At 37.7% G+C, this 19,197-nt stretch overlaps 1 protein-coding gene across 1 annotated transcript in view; it reads right to left on the bottom strand.

Annotated features, from left to right (window-relative positions):
• The window catches only part of SLC16A7 (solute carrier family 16 member 7), an 80,760-nt gene extending 80,406 nt beyond the window's left edge, over positions 1-354 (bottom strand). Inside the window, exon 1 of the mRNA XM_084206183.1 lies at positions 155-354. The gene's annotated coding sequence lies outside the window, so the exon portion shown is untranslated. The remainder of the gene's footprint in view (positions 1-154) is intronic.
• Positions 355-19,197: the final 18,843 nt, after the last annotated feature.

Raw genomic sequence — 19,197 nt, 5'->3', positions numbered from 1 at the left:
AGCCGCTCGCACGCAGCCCGCCGGGGCCACGCCGGCGCGCCCCGGCTGCGGCAGCCACTTCTCCGTCCCCCGGAGCCCTCCCCGGTGGGGACAACCTCAGCGGCCTCGCTGCTCGTCCTCCTCCTCCTCCCTCCTGGCGGGTAGGTTACATTACCTGGTCTCTAGCTCGGACTGGATCTAATCCCGCGGCCGCCGCCGGCTCGTCTCCCGGCCGCGGGGGTGAGTGGGGGAATTAATTTATTTATTTTCCATGAGGTGTCCTCTGCAGCGGAGTAGCGGCGGGAGAGCCCGGGCCGGGCGGCAGGGAGGGAGGCCCGGGTGCTGCTGTCCCGGGGGTGCTGCCGGGGAGCGGCCGAGGCGTTCAGCACCGGCGCGGGGGGGCGGGGGCTGCAGAGGAGACGCCTCCCGGGCTGCCCAACCCGGCTCCGCGGGGCTGGCGGGGGCGCGGCGCCCGGCCCGGGGAGAAGGGGATGGAGCCAGCGCCAGCGCGGGAGGTGGGACAGGACGGGATGTACTGGGCTGGGGCGGGCGGGCGGACAGCGGCGGGCCCTGTGTCCCCGGGGCCAGCCGTGAGCGCTCCCCGCCCGCCTGCCCGCCCCGCCGCACCCGGAGCCCCCTCGCGCGGAGCTGCGGCCGGGGGACGGGAGGGCACCTCGCTTCTGGCAGCGCGAAACGCGTCCATCCCCCTCGTCCCACCCCGATCTCCTCCACTTCAGCGCCGAGGGTGCCAAGTATTTCACATTAAAGGCAGTTCGCGCTCTCTGTTCCACCGAAAGTCTAAAAGTGTATCGGTTTCCTCGTGTTAGGGGAAAAATAAAAAGTAAATTAACCGAATTCGTTTTGTGCTCAACGCAGGACCTTCGCCTTCTGAAACGGGAACCGAAATTTGGCTCGTCAGCATCGAGTTGCTGATGAAAATCTTGGTCACCTCAGCATTTGCCGTCTTTTTGTCTCCTTAAGAAAAAAAAAAAGTTATGAGAAGTGCTTTGTACGTATGATAAACATATTTATGAAAGTGACCGCTAAATTATCCAGAAATCCTGTCCTCAAGGCTAAAATCCTGTAAGGAAATAAACATAATCATATAATTGCATAATTAAAGCCTTTACCATAATACCTATTCTTGTCTAAAGGTTGCACATTAAGTGCAGTACTTAAGTACTGTGAGGAGACTAGAGAAATTATAGTTGTTGACATTGTGTTGTGAAATGTACAAAAGGAAATATTAATATCATATTATAAAAAAAAGAACTTGATTTCAAGCACTTTGTTGAAAGGCATCTTAGGAACTGAGACTGTGCATGGACAAGAGGAGAACTTGGGCTGTATTTGGGAGTAATGTAGTTTCCTGAGCTGCTAGTAAAGGAAGGAAAGACTTGAACTTGTGCAGTTTATTTTTGTCTGTTTGTTTTGCATTAATAACATTTGAATCCCTTAGGTAGAATCAGCTGCAATTAACAAAAAGTTTTGAAAAATAATCTGGAGAGGAGCTTATCACCCCTTAAAAAAACAGCGTCATGAATGGCAATTACATGAAAGAATCCATCCACAGACAGCTGCTGTCTGAAGCACAAATTAATAGAAATCATGTCTCTTTGTCTCCTTTTCTTAATAATTGATTTGCTTTTGTGTGAGAAGTGTTAAGAACTTTTCTATGTTTTAAACCGTAACCATTAAATCAGAAGACACAGACCTGGAAATATCAGTAATGTAACATTTAAGCATTTCTTCATTCTTTAGGATGTTATTGTTATTATATATGTATCGTCCATTTCCAGGCCAAGTTTTTCAGATTCAGGAGGGAATACTTTGTCACATGTCTGTAAAGCAGCCAGCTCTCTACAGTCTCTGGGCAGATTCTGGCAATGTACTCATAAGGAACAGTAAGTAGTTCACTGGTAGAGGGCAAACTCTGTTCTTCCTGAAACAAACTGAGCAGCGTGGAGTCAATTTGTGACATTGCAGAAGCTGAGTAGTACTTGAGTTATATATCTGAGTCCAGGGGCATTTCTAGGAGCAAACATGGTGACTGCCAGGGCAGCAAGTGGAAGTCACAGTTGCATTATTTAGGTAGCAATATCAGTCATCTCTTGTGCAAGTGTGTCAAAGGAGCCTGTGCCCAGCACACTCACAGTCACAGTGTCTGTCCTGGCAGCAGGCTGCACTACAGGCTTTGGAAGACCAAGGACCCATGAGGGGCCCACCAATCCAGCTGGAGGGGAGAACAGACACTAAGCCATGACTCTTGGGCATGCAAGCAAAGACAGCTTGGGTACTGATGACCATGGTCAAACTCTTTCAGGCACGCCCACAATTACAGGGTAAAAAATGTTGAAATTAGGATGAAATTGGATGTAAAATCTTTTGTTTAAAAAAGCTTCCGGTGCTGAAATCAAAGTTGTATACATGGCATTACAGCTGTTTAAAGCTGTCTGCCATATTCAAACACTTTTTATGCCCTGAAGAAAATTGTAGGCCATATAGGACCTCAGACAGTTCCTGTAAAATGCAAAGCATGTCTACATTGCCCTTTACAGTGAAATAATAAAGTTTGCATGCTGTTTTATATCATTTTAGGAAAGTAATTTTCAAAGAGAGCTGAAAAATAAATACATGAAGATATAAATGATACCTGGTTTTCATTGCATACTTCTATTTCTTCCATGGATATGCCCTAACTAAAATAAATACATATTTATGTAGATATAAGTATATATTTTTAATTTATAAATGTATACTATATATTATGCACAATTCATTTACACAGTGTAAAATTGATAATTTTACACTTATATGTGATAAGGTGCATCACACAGACAGTATTTGCTGTACCACAGAGTACATAATGCACGCTGTATGTAACAGTGCTACATACAGTGCCACTTGATCTATTCTGTGCTTGTAAATAAATTTATATTTATATTGTACTGCATATATTAACATCTATATAGAAGTAGCAGATTGTATTATCATGTGTTAACCATTACAGGCATAAACATCTTCTGTATATACCTATGTGCCTCATGCAGCTTCTTTCAATACCTCTTTTCAGAGCACTCTCTGTAGGAAAGGTGATCTTATTTGACTCACTGTTGCTGTGTGCATCATTGCATTTGGTGTTTTCCAGTGCAAGGCAGTGTCAGAACATAAGCTAGCTGCAGGTGTAACAGTGTGGGATCCTGGCCTACAGTTGGCACAAGTTCAGATACAGCATGCTGCTTAAAGGCACAAAGATTGCCCTGAGCCTTCAGACTAGAAGTTGATGTATGAATTAATTCTTTACTTGGGTTTTGATTGCAGTGATATCATGTTTTTAAGTGAATACACTCCTCTGTGAGTGTCTGTAGAGTGAAGGCACTGAAGTGATTTGGTTCTCAGTTGCAGATTGAAAAACCCTGTTGGCATTCTGCATCTTTCCAGTCTTGGTGCACCTTTGCTGTAGGAAGCCCATTATTCAAATTAAAAATGTTTAATGAGAGGTAGCAATTAATAATTTTTGAGGGAATTTTAAGAAGCTACTAAAGGTTCAGAGCTCTGTGTGCATGTGTGTGTCTGTGTATGGGAGTGTGGCATTCTGTATTTTTCAGTGAACTAATTGTTAAGAAGAAATTACATCAACTAATATGTGTATGAAAAGAGCCACATCTCTGGTTGTTAATTTTGTGTCCACTTGATAGATAGATTTCTGTGGGGTCGTATGTTAAACACTATCATGTTTTGGTTGTAACAGCTTGAGGTTTTTTTTTGTGACATTAACATAAAAGTCTTTTAAATACTCTTTTTTTTCACTCAAGAAAAAGAAAATGCTACAAATGTTGAATATTTGATGGTACTTTCTGTAAGCCTCTCCACTGACTGTATGGGTAAGTCCCCTACTAGAATAGTCCCTTTTCCCCACATGCCACTTGTCAAACAGTTTTAGCTGAATCCAGAATTTTACAGGTCCTCTTCTAAGCTTAGAACTTCTCTGCTACATTACAGGTTATGTTTTCTTGTCCCAGAGTCTGAATCTAATGTTTACGATCATGTGTTGTTCTGGCCTACATCAGATTGCATTCTGATTATGTTCTATTTTTGCTGCACTGAGTTTGGTTGCATAAATACACATCTCAAACTTCTCTCATGTCGATAAGCAGGCTGGTGTGGTGTGTATTCTTGTCATCTCCAAGTGATACACGGATAATAACATGAGTATTACATTTGCAAATCATCTAGGCCACCTTCTGTAAGCTTTTTTATCAACTGCTAGTAATTGTCAGCCTGTCTCACTCCACCTTCACTCATACACACAGATAGCTCTGTCACCAGCATAGCATTTAATCCTAGTCCTGTTAGTGAAAGACATACATGTACTCCAAGTTTTGTGATAAAATTCATATAAATGTAACTAGAACATAGAATTCTATGATAATATATAGCCAGAGCATGTCTTTCCATTGAGGTTAGTTTTCTCTGTAACCATCAACCATGCCCCAATCAAATTGTTTTCCTTTGCAGCTCACGGTGACACAGAACACAGCACATTGTAACTACAAGAACAGACTCGACTGTGAAAGATCTCTATCAGGCATCACAGAGAATTTGAGGCAGCTGGCAGCTATCAGCTGAAGCAGTTAGTCAGTAGAACTGTACAAGATAAATAGATAATTGAAAAGCCATCTGGAAAACTGGGAGAGATAATAAGCCTCTCTTCTAGAAGTGAGGTAACAACTCAGGTAGGTCACAGATGAACTCAACTCCCAGATCAGTGCTTTGCCTAATAACACTGAAAAAACAGCAGAGGTTCATGCCTGTCAGTTCTGAAGTAGTATTGAAGTTGTTGTTGGAAAGGCAGTTTGGCATATTCAGTTATACAAATCATTATTGCAATAGAGTGAAAAAGGACTGTACTGCTGAAAGACAGGTGACCAAAATCCCAGGACCAACTTGGCCCTTTGTTAAATTACAGTTGCCAAAATAGAAAACTAGTTGCACACACTTTTTACTCTCCATGCTACTTTGTTTATACTGACGTGCAGTATATTCCTGCCACTCTGACCATGGTTGTTTGTGGGGCAAGTGACTTCTTTTTTTGTGAAATTTGTATTTATATTAAGATAATGGAACTATTTTTGTTCTATTTACCATGAGCACAGAGAATGGAGGGGAAAGGCCAAAGTCTGTGAGTGTTGATCTTAGTAGCTGCATTTTAAAAGAGTCCTAAAGAATCTTTCTGTTCAAGTCACTCTTATCATTCTCAAATTTCTGACTGCAAATCTTGCATGAACATGCAAGGAAACTGATACCATTTGGTAACTCCTCTTGCTAGGTTCTGATCTCTTATAGAACTATATTGATTGTAGGGAAAGAACATGAGACATTTTTGTGAGACTGGGCACAAAAAATAAGTTTTGGGCCTTTTTCAAAAAAGAAAGTGGCATCTTTCGACCAGAGAATTGCTTGAATTGGTCCACTAGCATCTGTCTATTTTGTTAAACCACCCAGGTGGATCACAGGAAATAACTGCTGCCAGTGTAATAATTCTTGTGGAGGTGAACAAAACAAACAAACAAACAAAAAACCCAAACCACCAACAAAAAAAACCAAAACAAAACAAAACAAAAAAAAAAAAAGAAAAAAAAGAAAAAAAAGGAAGACTTTTGCTGCTCCATTTATTTTGAAAGATGCTTTTAAAAATCTGTATCCAAAAATTCTGTCTAAAAAATTCTGTGCATTTACACTGAAAGAGCATAGAGCAAAACACATGCATCAAAGTTTTTTACTGTACTATTTGCTACAATTACAGTGGCAGTTACAGTATCAGTTGCTACAGTACAGTAGCCAGGAAAGCAACATATTAAATTCTTAAAATCCTTTAGCAAAAATTTGCACGTGTCCTTGTTGCTGGCTGCAGAAATAATGCGATTCATTTGAACAGTCTCTGTAAATCTTAAAAAGTAACTGCTGTTCTTATTTTTTAGGTATTGTTCTATTATCTGTTTTACTATGGTACAGGACATTAATTAGTGGTGTGCATATGTAAATTCTGCTTCTATGTATTGACTGTTGGGGGTGTTTTCCTTTCATATCTCATTTTATGAGTGCTAAAACAAAAAAATGGAAAAGCTTTAAAGCTTACAAATGCATGAAAAATTTTAAATTACCATTTGCTGTTTTGAGGTCTGATTCATCTTTCCATTATAATCCTAGTGATAGGCTGGAGTCTGGAGCCATTTTTTTTTATCAGTTTCTCAGTTTAGACACAAGTATACAATTGTAAATTACCATTCTGTTGTAAGATATGCCTAACTTCATTAGATTATAAAACTTCTTAGGTAGCAGGAGAATTTTCTTTCTGACTTACTTGTTTTTATTTTCTTTTAAAAGAAGATGAAATGAAACAGCCAAAACATTGCTTTTTAGATAAAATTCCAGAATCTGCCTAAGTGTTTATTATATAAAAATACAATGTAGCAATAATTATAATCTAAAAAGATGTTGGCAACATGCTGTTATAAACACTGCAAATAATACTTAGAATAATATGCAGAGTCAGAAGTGAGAGAGCATCACTCAGAGGAAAGCATCCTTATAATTAGGATAGAAACAGATCTGTTTTACTTTTTTCTCTCTCTTATGAATACTTTTAGTATTTCAGTCTTTTTCTGTGCTGTGATCCAGATTCAGGAAAAGTGAAGAATAAATAGTTCAGCTCACGCTCACAATATATAACTGAGATTTAGGCTCTACTGTAGGAGGTCTGAACAGAGGAAGGTCTTAGAAACTCTTTGTAGTCAAGTTCTCTAATTGTGCATGAAGGGAGAGATCCTCCATTATCTGGTTGTGCTCAAATATTAAGTCAGTGCTCTAAATCTCGGGGGATGAAGGTGTCTGTTTCATACAGGCACATGACTTAGACTAACTGTTCAGACAAACATCATGCCTGAGTGTTTCCAAAGCTCTTTGCTCTACCATCAGGAAAAAGAAAAAGGCTTCCCCAAAGGGTTCTGAATTTCATCATGGAGGTGCTTAAACCCCTGCTTAAACCCCCTTGAGAGCTGGCTGCCTAAGGAGTACCTGTGAACCCTCCTGCAGCTATAGTACTCTGAATAAGGCCCTTGAGCGTAGATAGGTTTGCAGAAATGTGAAACATCAATGAGCATACTCTGATGGGATCATATTCTGCACTCAAGAAAACATGACAGTCCTGAACAGATTCACAGAACATAATGAATTTCTTGAATTCCATGAGTACGTTGAACTAATCTTCAGTACTTCACTTGTTTTCCGTTGTGATGAAGGCACTGGAGTGTATGATCAAAATCATACATGAAAAGCTTTCACTTCATGTCATTATGACTTATGATTATAATCTTGGTTTACTTTGCAACTCACTTCTGGGATAATCACATTTTTACAGAGTGGGTAAAACTTCAGAAATAGAAGTATGGTTGGAATACTAGTGCTTGGCATGCTTCAAAACTGTAAAAATCATCAGAATATAATGTATTTACATTCTTTACTGATTAGGTAAAAAATGTGTGTCTACATTTGAGGGGACACATACCAAACAAGTTCTTCTCCTAACACACAAATCAACACCCGGAGACTTTTGAAGAAGAAAACACACAATATTTACGTGTGTGGTTCTAAAGTGCACTATAAGGAAGAGAGGACAACTTTCTATTTGGGGAGGATCTCAGATTGCTAATCCAAACCTTGTTTTCCCAACAAATGGCAATGGCAATGTGTTTGCAGGTATTCCCATATGTCCATTACTTTTCTGTGACTTTCTTGTTCTTTAACAATAAGGCCTGATGTAACTTCTGCTTGTGCTCCAGGATCACACTGTTTTGTTTTGTTTATTCCACAAAATCAGTAATGATAGTTTCGTTTTTTCCATTTACATTTTTTTATCAGTCATTATCTTATTGTCAGTAATGTCTTTGGATGCACATGTCTGATACTGAATTGGTATTCAAATATCTACTTCTTATCAAATAGCTTGAATTCTGCAACAATTTATTATGGTCTAGGGTGAGACTTAGGTGCAGATTGAGACATCTTAGGCATCTATATGTAAGAGCTCAGCTGTAAACTATATGTGTAAACTTGTTCTAGGCAAGAGTCAATGAAATCTGTGGACCCTTCTTGGTGCTTTGTCAGCTGATGAACTGCTTTGCAGATGTTTCAGAGGGAACTGAGTTGTTCTCTAAGCTCCATCTGAACCCAGACAAAAATTATGGCATCATGTGAAATGTACTGTCAGTTTCTGTCTTGCAGTTCTCTACAGGATGAAATTCCCAGAAACTGGAAAAATACATTAAAAAATATATTTTTATATCACTAAGTTCCTGGAAAAATAGTAAAAAAAAACTTTCCTGAGTTTCCCCCAAAGACAAATCAGGATTCCATTAAATTGTTGGATCTTCGCTTGTTATTTGCTGTGACTCGTGCTCATCATACAACAGTACCTGAAGCTATTGGCCAGGTAAAGCAGTCTTGGATATCTTTGTGTGCTCTTGTTCTGAAAATGTGTATGTATGTGCATCTTGGATCTCTCAGGTTTATTCAATGCATTTAGGATATTAAAAGGATTATTGAGTTGGTAACCTGAAATAATCTGACACTGCATTTATTGATGCACAAGATTATTCCGAGTTTTGTGTCCAAATGTCTTACCTTACAGTTCCATGTGAATAAAATACTTTGTTTTAAACACAATTTTTTGTTTCCTTTGTAGTGATTCTGTCTACTGTGGAGTTATTTATCCCCTGTCCTAGAGATTTTTGCTTCTCATAACATCAACACCACAGGGTTTTTTAGAGCATTAATCTGAAGATCTCCAGCTAATATACTATGGAGTAGGTTGGAATCCAACCATAAAATAAGATCAGAAAGCAATAGCAACAGACACAGTCCAAGTTATGGTCAAACTAAGGTTACAGAGTGTGGCTACTGCCTCAGCTACAGAGACAGAGCCTAGACAGCTGCAGGGCAGTGGCAGCCAGCCAGCATGCCTGAACAGATGAAGATGAGGCCAAGAGGAGGAGGACTTAAATCTCAGATATTAGTTGCTCTAATATAGAATGAACAAGCTATATAAGAACCTTACATACCCAGAAAACAACTAGAACAGCTAGCTGGAAACAAAATCCTTGAAGTTCCTTGTGCAACTTTTCAAATAGAAATTATCATAGAAATGTAATGTATTTTTCCCATTTTATTTATGGAGGATATTATTGCTTTATGGGGTGGTTGCAGACCCTGAAGCAAAGATATGGCAATTGAAAACTAGGCAATTAAATAGCTCAAAAAAGGAGAAAAAAAATGCAATTCAGAAAGATGTATGCAGAGAACCCATAGCTGTCTGCAGCCCTCCCCATTAGTCCGTGTAGGTAGTACTCAGGATTAGCTATAGAGACAAATGACGTCAGAACCAGTCCTCTAAATCTTTTCAATTTTCCAATATGAAAATATCCTGTGGAACTGTGGTGTGGTGTTGGATATGAAACAAATGGTTTGGGAATTTTTTTAATGTCAATAGAATATTTTTCATTAAATTTTAGTTCTTCTGTGCTGTATATTGTGTATATTTTTTGTTCCTATTAAATAAAAAAAAATTTCCTGATAAGGACATCTTTTCTGAAAGCACCTCTTAAAATAGGCTAGCTTGATGCTGCGGGTAGTGCTTTGACATTGAAGAAAAACAGTGAGATGCAAACAAATTCTTGCAAGGCTGGAATTGATGCATGTATACTTTAGAAATGGTTTGAGTCATTAGTAGATTAATAGGCTGCACACAGAGCTGGATCTTTGAAAGAAGTCAGTGAATTAAGGACAGACTATTACCCTGTAGCTCCCATTAGCCTGCACATTAACCATCTAGATCTACAGATATTTCTCTCTTATACAAATCACTGGAATAATGGGTACAGGTTTTATATAAAATCATCATGACCATACAATGGAATGTAGGAACATTTTACCACTACTGCAGTTAGAATGGCCAAAAATAACCATACGTTTGAATACAGCTTTGTCAGGATTTTTATTCTCAAGAGCCCGCCTATTCACAAATCTGTGGTAGCTGAATATCAGAGTTAGGTTTCCTGCTATGGTTTGGTTTTATTTTTTCAGTAATAGTTCATAAAATCATTTAACTACTTTCATAGAAAAGTGCAGTTTGACAAATCTGATAGAAAATATACCTGCTCTTGGCTGAGGACAAAGGAATGGCTAAGTGTGCCTGTCATCTCTGATTGCAAGATACTCTTCCTATCCTTTATCTTTCAAACAGTGATGAGTTGTGGTGACAGACACAATGAAATATAGCAGCCCCTTCCAAAGGGCTTAAAGTGTTCTGAGTGTGCAGCAAGGTCATAGGAAAGTTCAGCAAGGTCACAAATATTCCACATTAAAGAGTTTCATCGTGGAGAGGAGCCTTTGCCAGTGGCATTTGGAATTTCAGTTACTCTAGGTTTGATTCATAAAACCTAATGAAACTTGCAAAGCTAAGCATCTTGGCGTATTCTCAGTGATTAGAAATAGGTACCTGAAGGCCACAGTTAATTTCATCAAAAAGGTCTAAAATGGGTCGATGGAATTGTCTTCTGGAACTACCCATTTGTCTCTATTGACTATAAAGACAAGCCAATGTGTTGGTACAAGTATAAACAGCAGCAGTTTAAAAATCTAAAGGTCAATGAAATTTCTTTATTTCAGGCTTTCCCCTGATTTGCATATTGTCATCCTTTTTTGTGTGAAAAGCAATCAGTGGACTCAAAACATATTTATCATAATGCCTTTAGCTGACTTTTGACTGCTCAATAGTTTGTTATATCCACCCTATGTCCTATAATACAATAACTTGCAACAGACTCCAAATTTTGGGTGACACTTCTGCATTAGATAAGCACATTTTTCATCAAGCTGAAGAAAATAAAGCTAAAAGCCATGTTATGCATGCTAACTTATGAACTTCCAGGGTAATAGACTTTCTTCTACAGTCTTCAACATTGAACAGTGACAAAAATGGAAAAGATGAGGCTTGCAATATCTTCCCTGATTTTATTTTAGATGCAAAGAGAGAAATTTCAGCCTGGTCCTGCCTGCCCACCAATGTATGCACCTAAACATAAAGACAAAACTTTGTTGGTCACTTCACTTGACTGCAGGTTGCTAAGGCGCTCCAAAGTTTCTGATGGGCTCCATTTGAAAAGTGTGCTTTGGAAGGATCCTATAGTATGGATATAATATCCAGAAGATGCTGAAAAATGGCACAATTTTGCTGTACTTGTATTCTGTGTAGGATATAAGGACTCTTATAAGATGGTTATAAGATGGTGTGAATGCCCATAAAGCTCTGCAGGAACAGGAGTGCTTTATTCATTGACAAGCTTAAAGCTATGGCTAATGAACCCAGGCCAGCAATGCAGCTGCTGCAGACCTGCCCTCAGCTGGCAACTGAGCTGGGATATTCATGGAGAAGATATATTTTTGATGGGTTGTTCCAGATTGCAAGGTTGTGTTCTGACTCTGACGGTGTTGTTCTGGTGTATTGCATTGGTGTATTTTATCATTTTATATTTTTTCCCTTCCCTATTAAAGAACTGTTATTTCCTGCTCCCATATTTTTGTCTGGGAGCCCCTTATTCATAGCAATTCGGAGGGGTGGGGAGGGTTTGCATTCTCCATTTCAGGGGAGGCTCCTGTCTCCTTTAGCAGGCACCTGTCTTTCCAAATCAAGACATGGGTGTAGCATCTCTTTGCTGAGTGTGTTCAGCCTTAGCACAGGTAAAAATGTTTAATGTTCAGCTATTTTCTGCTTTGATAGGAAATACTGGTGTTCAGTGTATTTTTTCTCCCACATACAACAGCTATATTCTCAATTTCTTATAGACTTCATAAAAAATTAGCTAACCAGAGTTACAAAAATACAGTAAAAGAAGTAAAAACCCTGCCCACCAATCTTCCTGTAGTGATATGGATCATTTAGAATTGTCAGATAAAATAAGGCCATGACACCCAAAGGATGTATAAGGCAAATTGGATGCATGTATAATGAATTCAATTTCCATTCATTTCTCAGTGAGAATTTTTAAAGGAGAGAAAGTCGGAAAATTATAGTCATGTTTTGAGTAAACACAATGAGACTGATTTCTTGTTTATAAACCAACACTCATGTTTTGTTATGCATATATGACTATACAGTTAATTTTTTGTCTTAGAGAAGTGTGTTATTTAGTACTTTTGTCATACATTTCTGTCATTATCCTGAATAATAGGGGTGAAGATATTGTGGCTTAAAAATTTTTTAAAAGGCCACCCAAACAAGCAGCTCACCCTCCAAAAAAAAAAAAAAAAATCCAAAAATTCTGATGGAGGAAATCTCTTTCTATATTGGAGTAATATTTGGGGTAATTAATTGGTGTTTTTTCTGAGTAGGTAATTTTACTATGGGTATGGTAATTTTTTTTGTTGTGAATGAACTGAGAAGTATTCAGATTAGCAAATGAGTGCTTTTCTAAAACTTAATAATGAAAGATCAATGAGTGATTCTAAAATTGCTTGTGACAGATCTCAGCAATAACAGATCTCAGGAATATAGTTTTCAATTAATTTGTGTACTTCAGGGAAATTATGTCAATTGGACTGATTATATGTTATGGCTGTGCTAGGAATTGATTTTTTAATTTAGCTTCCAAATTAAGCAATAGAAATAATTTTTATTCTAAAAAACAAGTGTTCTGCAGTTGGAGTTTTATTTATCCACTTTAGTTCCAAGAGTAATGAAAAAAGAATCACTTAGTTTGAGACTAAAATATCTTGTGGCCTTATATTAACAATTTTCTTGAAGCACAGGTAAGAAAAAACAAAGAAGATGGGCCAGATCCAGACAAAGCTGCTGGAAAAAGCCAAATCATTCTTTCTATTTGAGTGTTATAAAATCCATTTACACTGTGCACCTTAGACTTAGTTTTCAGTTCAGCTTACAGGAATTAAATGTTAAACTTCTCTGATCCTAAATGCCAAGTTGTGAATGGTTTTGAAAAGAGGACAATTCTACCAGAATTAAGAGAAGTCTCATCTCCCCTCTTCTCTGCATTATTGTCAGAATATCTATAGCCCCAGGAGAAATTAACAATTTAAACTATGAAATAAACTGTTTCTCATTCCCATCCTCAGTCAGAAAGAGAACAAACCTGAGTTCAGGCAAGAACCATAAGAGGTGGGATGTGGAGAGTGTGAAGGCTGGGAAATTTACGGATAGGATATCCGCATCTTGGGGATTCTCCATTTTATATGAGACATCACTGAGTCAGAGAGAGCAATAGCTTGATAAAATGTGGTTCAGAAAACCTTTCCAGAACCACTGGATTTAAAAGCACTAATAAAATACAACAGAGTCAAAGCTAAAAATGGTCTCCCATTTCTCTTTGTATCCTCAAGTTAAGATGCTAACCTAGGATCTGTGAGAAAGCTGGGAACTCATTCACGTACTGCCATATTTTGTATGAATGTCAGGAGCAAGGACTAAACAGGCATAATGATAGTCCTACATTTTTGTGTATGTAATGAAATTTTGAAAATTCTGGTAATGAGCACATTTGGCTTGTGCTCACATAATTTTGAAGGGTCTAAAAATGCGTTTTGTGGAAGAATTTATAATTTGTCAAATTATCATCATCATCATCACCATCATCTCTACTCATGTCTCCTCATCTGACATCAGACTTAGCTGCAGTCCTTCAATGGATGAAGACAGGGCAGAAATAAACAATACATTGGGAACACAGCACAATGAGGGTGTTTGCTATGGAGTATTTCATTTTGCATCATGCTACTGAATTACTGCAGTTACAGGAAAGGGGGGAAGAACTATTTCTAGTTTGTCAAATGCACCAAGTGTTGGGCTTACAGAATAAATACATTTGACTTTAAGAACTGAAAAGTTTATATGCAGACTCAAGAAAAAAAAAAAGAAGATACTGATGCGTTGCAAATATGGAACATGACTGTATGAAAAAGGGCAGTTTGCAAATACAGCAGCAGCTCCCTCTATTCCTATGCTTATGGGATGTAGTGACCTCCTTAACTCTATTAGGACAGATTTTTTTATTTCTTTGTCATGTATCTCAGTATTTTGTAGACTGAAGAAGGGAACATCAATCAGAATTACATCAGATCCTATTTCCTGCCATGTTATTACTTTACCTCCTTAATACAAAAGTCTTCTTTCTCTCTGTCCCACCTTCACATACATACTTCCAAACAGAAAATTAAGAGTAAATGAATATGCATAATCTGATGGTCTCAGTTTGTGAATGAGAGCCTAAATTAAATCTAAATCAGTAAGAGGAAACAAGACACCATTTTAACATATTAGTGCTATATAAACTTTTTTTTTGAAAGAAGGAACATGAATGATGTGAATTATATTTGTTTAAACTAAAGTTACTCTTAAATATGCAGTTTTGAAGTTTCTAGGGAAGTCATGAAAGTGTCTTACTGAGAATCTAAAATGTCTTGGGGAGGAAGTGTGCATGCACAGTGCTATCAGAGGTTTCTTTCTGTAAGTCTCAGAAAGAGGATTTCAAGGGACATTTTTGGCAATCAAGTTCAATTTTCTGCTATTTCTGACTACGTTGTTCCAATCATTTATAAGATTTGGACAGATACATTAAAATGAACATTCCTTCCCAGAGTTCCTCAATATTTTCTTCCCAAAGCTCCTCACTCCAAATGGATGCATTTTAGAGCTTCTCTTATCTGATAAATGTTATGATCTCTTTCTACTGAAATGGGATACAGTATTAGCCACATCCAAGGTTTCTGTTTACTCTCCTTACTCACATATTTATCTTTACCTTATTTTGACATTGCCTTAAAATTAAGCTCTCAATAAACTTTTTGATTATATGTCTTCTTTTTTTTTTTTTCAAGCTTCAAGTTGCTCCCTGTAGTTATTGACCTATTAGCTATGTATTGACTCAAGAAAGGATAAAACTTATTCATTCAAAGAACTCATGATGTAAATTTATGGGTGAAGTATTTTCTTTCCCTGCACTATGTAGTTAGATAAAGCTGTCCATTAAGAAGTGTATTGACACAAGTATTTTCATCAATCTATGAAGTTTACCCTGGTTCTTAATTGAGGCCATTACAACAGTAGGCAACCATTGATTTAACAATAATCTTGGGATGTCTCATGCAGAGAACAGTTTTTGAAACACACCATAATAATTTTGCCGAAAGACAAGTAGTTATCCTCTCCAAAGCTGATCATTTTTTGCTCCATTTGCAGATGCTGGGCAGATTCTCTCCCTGCTTCTTTCCCCTTCAACTTCCTACTAAAAAAAAGAGTATAATTCTTAACTCCTTCAGCACTGAGTTCCTTACTCCCTACAGCTATTCTAATTCAGATAATATCCTTTTTTATTATTTTTATGGAACAATGCCTCTTGCTAAGACCTTTAAAAGCGATTTTCTGTGATGCACACATATTGAATTTTTGGTTCTATGCTTTCCCTACCTGAAACTGATCAAAATGTTTCAGAAGACATATACTATTCTGCTATTCTGAGTCTGGAGATGTCTGTATGTAATGAGCCCCTCTTTTTCTGTCTAGAGCTTTGTAGCAATGTATATGATTGCAGAATTATTTTGTCTTGAAAAATTTGAACTCCATTATGTTTTAGAAACCTAAAGACCATTTCCCAAAAGATCCAATCTAGAAACTGCTTGTTGGACAGTCTCATGAACTGGTAAGAGAGAGTTCAATCTATGACAAGACACAAGTGCTTCCTCCAGAAACTGTTGCCTGAAAAAATGTGATTACTGGGGTGAATTCACTTGTCACACTGCTTAGAGGTTAGTGCTTCCTGGTGGAAGGCATTATACATAGGTTTAAACTCTCCCTAGATAATTTATGCACATCACATTTAGTGTAGGATTAAAACAAAATAATAATACCAACAACATTATTCACCCACTATGAAGCCTATCCAAAACTAACATTTTTAACTGGATGCTTTGGCTATCACTGTGAGCCCCAGCTAAGCTACAGTTTTTACTGGGAGGCAGTTTGCTTGAGATATGAAAGCTGTTGATTTAAGCTTGTTGGAGTTGAAGGGAAAGACATAATGCTCTGCAAGATATTTGTATAGCGAGCTACATTCAAAAGGTAGCATCTGACATGCTTTAAAAAAGTTGAGCTCTTCTTGAGTGTTTATGTGTTTAGCCCAAGGAAAGAATTTAGCACCTGAATCCAAAATGCTTAGTGAAATGCTTAGATTAAAACAAAACAAAACAAACAAAAAAAAAAAAAAAACAAAAACAAAAAAAAAAACCACAAAAAAAACAAAAAAAAAAAAAGGAAAACTTCATATAAACTCTCTCTCCCTCCAGGCCCTCCTACTAAGAATGTGTGACCCATAAATAGTTAAGCCTTGTCAAGTTCAGTGACTTTCTGTGTCAGCAGTAATGTTGACCTGCATCTTCACCCCTGCAACAACTGCTGACAGCTCTTACTTGTAACAGCCAGGGAACTCTCTTCAGCTCTAAGGACTACTGACACAGAGTGGCCACAGCCACGTAATATTCTTAGCCTTGGGCCTGTGCCTGGGACAGTATCCTTGGATCCAAAGATACAGTAATGAATTTTCATTTTCTTTATATGTTAAGTTCATATGTTTGAAATAATGAAAGCATGTTGAAGCCCAGAATGTTGTTTTCATTGTTGTTACTGAAGGAATCTGTTACAGGTTCTGTCATAGACAGGACTTGTGGGTGTATTCAAGGTGGAAGACTTGCTGGAATAATGCTGGAGGTGAGAGTAGGTTAGCAGGGGATTGCAGGGTGGGGGAATGGCCCTTGGTTCTTGCAATGCCAAGCATTTTCCAGAAAATAGGAGGGAACTTGTGAAAACCATGCCAGAGAGTATGTAAATTATTAAGCAGAAGGGTTGGGTTAGGAGTATGAGCTTGCTCTCTAGTCCTTTATTCAGCAGTGTAGACATAGACAAATGAGATAAGGTTTTACTGCTGGGGTGATTTTCCCCTAATCCAAAAAATGTTCAAACACTAGTAGGTAAGGAGATGATAGAAACAGATAATGTCAGGCTGGTTTCAATAACAAGGACAGGGCAAAGGTTGCACAAAAGGCTTGGTTTTCCCCTTCACAGCTGAAGTAAACTTTTCTTTTACTCTCTACTACACATACACGGTTAGCAGATTTTTTTTAGAATGGGAATGCTGCAGGGACACCAGAGCAGAAATGAAAAATAGAAGAAGGAACCAGATAACAGAGGTGCAAAGAAAGAACTATGAATGTGTTATAAACCCAGAACTACAGGAGTGAGTAAAGAGAAGATTTGCACAGGACTTTCATAAATACAACAGATTGCAATGACACCTTCATCCTAGGCCCACAACAGATCTTTGGAAGCACTATTGATGTCACTCCTATGGTATCACATTTTTTTCAGATATTTGTTTTAAATAGCAGTTCCAAGTAATAAATTAGTCTAGAGATATGTCAGCAAAACAGAACAGCTTCTTGAATTTTAAAGAGGAACTGGTACATCTTTGGACAACCCTGGCACCCAAATCTATTTCTCTTAAAAATATTAAAGTGGAGATCATCTTTTGAAACATTTTGAGACAGTATACATATAAAGTATGAGAAATACATACAAATAAAATGAGAAATACAAAGACACATTCAAAACATAAGCATGGAAATATTACCATTTATTTCATTCTTTATAGATTTTTTATATTATTAGCTAATCCTAAATGATAATTTTGTAGCTTTCAAATTTACTTAAATTCCTACCATTAGTATAATTTGTGAGTCCTTGCCTGAAAATTACTGTAGTCAATTTTTTAAGGGCAACAGAAACAACAAGAGATTTTTCAGTTGGCAGGTTTCTGAAACATAATGATACATAAAGAAAAAAATTCTAACTGTATTAATTTCAATTAATTGTAATTATATTACAATTTAGTTGTAATAGTGTTTTTAAAATACAGAACACTGTTGTTGCTTCTTGAAAAAGTTTCTTTTGTAATTTCCTCACCACACTCCATGCTGATGGTTTCGTGATGCGTTTATTTACAGGAATGTTAAATAACTTTTTTAAACATTATAGGTGATCATCTCATTACACACACTATTTATTTCAATAAGACAAATTTAAATACTGTGACTACATCCTCAGCCAAGTGCATGGACTGCAGTAGAAATGTGGGTCTGTAAAGGGCTGAACTGGCAGTCATTGTCCAGGAAGTGCTTTTACCTTTCAGTTTCAGTGATTCTTGAGACTTAGAATGAGAGGTACTTCACAGAATAATGGCCTGAAGTGAAGAGCAGCTGATCAAGCCTTTTGTCATTGAAAAGTAAATCATCAGCCTGCTGGTTTTAGAATCTCATGGACATGGCTTTAGAGTGTCTCTCTGAGAAATATTATTTCTAATTTTTCAAGGGGATAAGCAAATCTGTAAGAAATGTTTGCAGAGAAATCGAGAACCCAGGTTGGGAGAGAGGAATAAGATATAACTGTAACACACTTGATTCCTTTGATGATCCCCCACTATAACTCTCTCTTACTTCTGGCAGGAGCACTAACCTATTATTTTTCAGTGCATTGACAGCCATATAAAGCTGCAAAGGTACTGAATCAAGTACATTATTTACTAGCAAAGATGACAGTGGGAAAAGCTTGAATGACAGCTCTATGCTCTGCATTACCATCTAAAGATGAAGATCTGAGAACAAATCTGTCATAAGGGCTTTGTACCGCAAGGACTTCTCTTTCAGAACAAAGCCCAAAGGGCTGCAATCACCTACTGATGAGCCTGAGAAATCCACATCTCCTTTGTGACTAGAAGAAAAGATGCTGTACTGCACCTTCCAATGGCCAGTTACAAGCACAAATCCCAATAAACTTAAGTAGACTGTGTATATACTGTAATAAAAGGTTTTTAAAATGTCTTGCTTAAAACATCTCTGATCTGCATAGATGAGATGATGGTGATCAGCCTTAGCCATGCAGTCAAGTAATTTATTAAGAGTATGGATTTTGTCCAGATTTTGCTTGCTACTGTTTTGTGAGTTGCTGTGCTGGAAACCCTAAATCCTGAGGAAACTAAATTAATTTTCTCAACTGTCTACAGTTCTCTACCTCATTCAACAATGACAAATATTGACCCTATG

This window comes from Fringilla coelebs (assembly GCF_963513975.1).
Source record: "Fringilla coelebs genome assembly, chromosome: 5".
Classification (NCBI taxonomy): Eukaryota; Metazoa; Chordata; class Aves; order Passeriformes; family Fringillidae; genus Fringilla; species Fringilla coelebs.
Note: the sequence above shows the minus strand (reverse complement) of the source record. Positions and strands in the feature narration are given on the sequence as shown.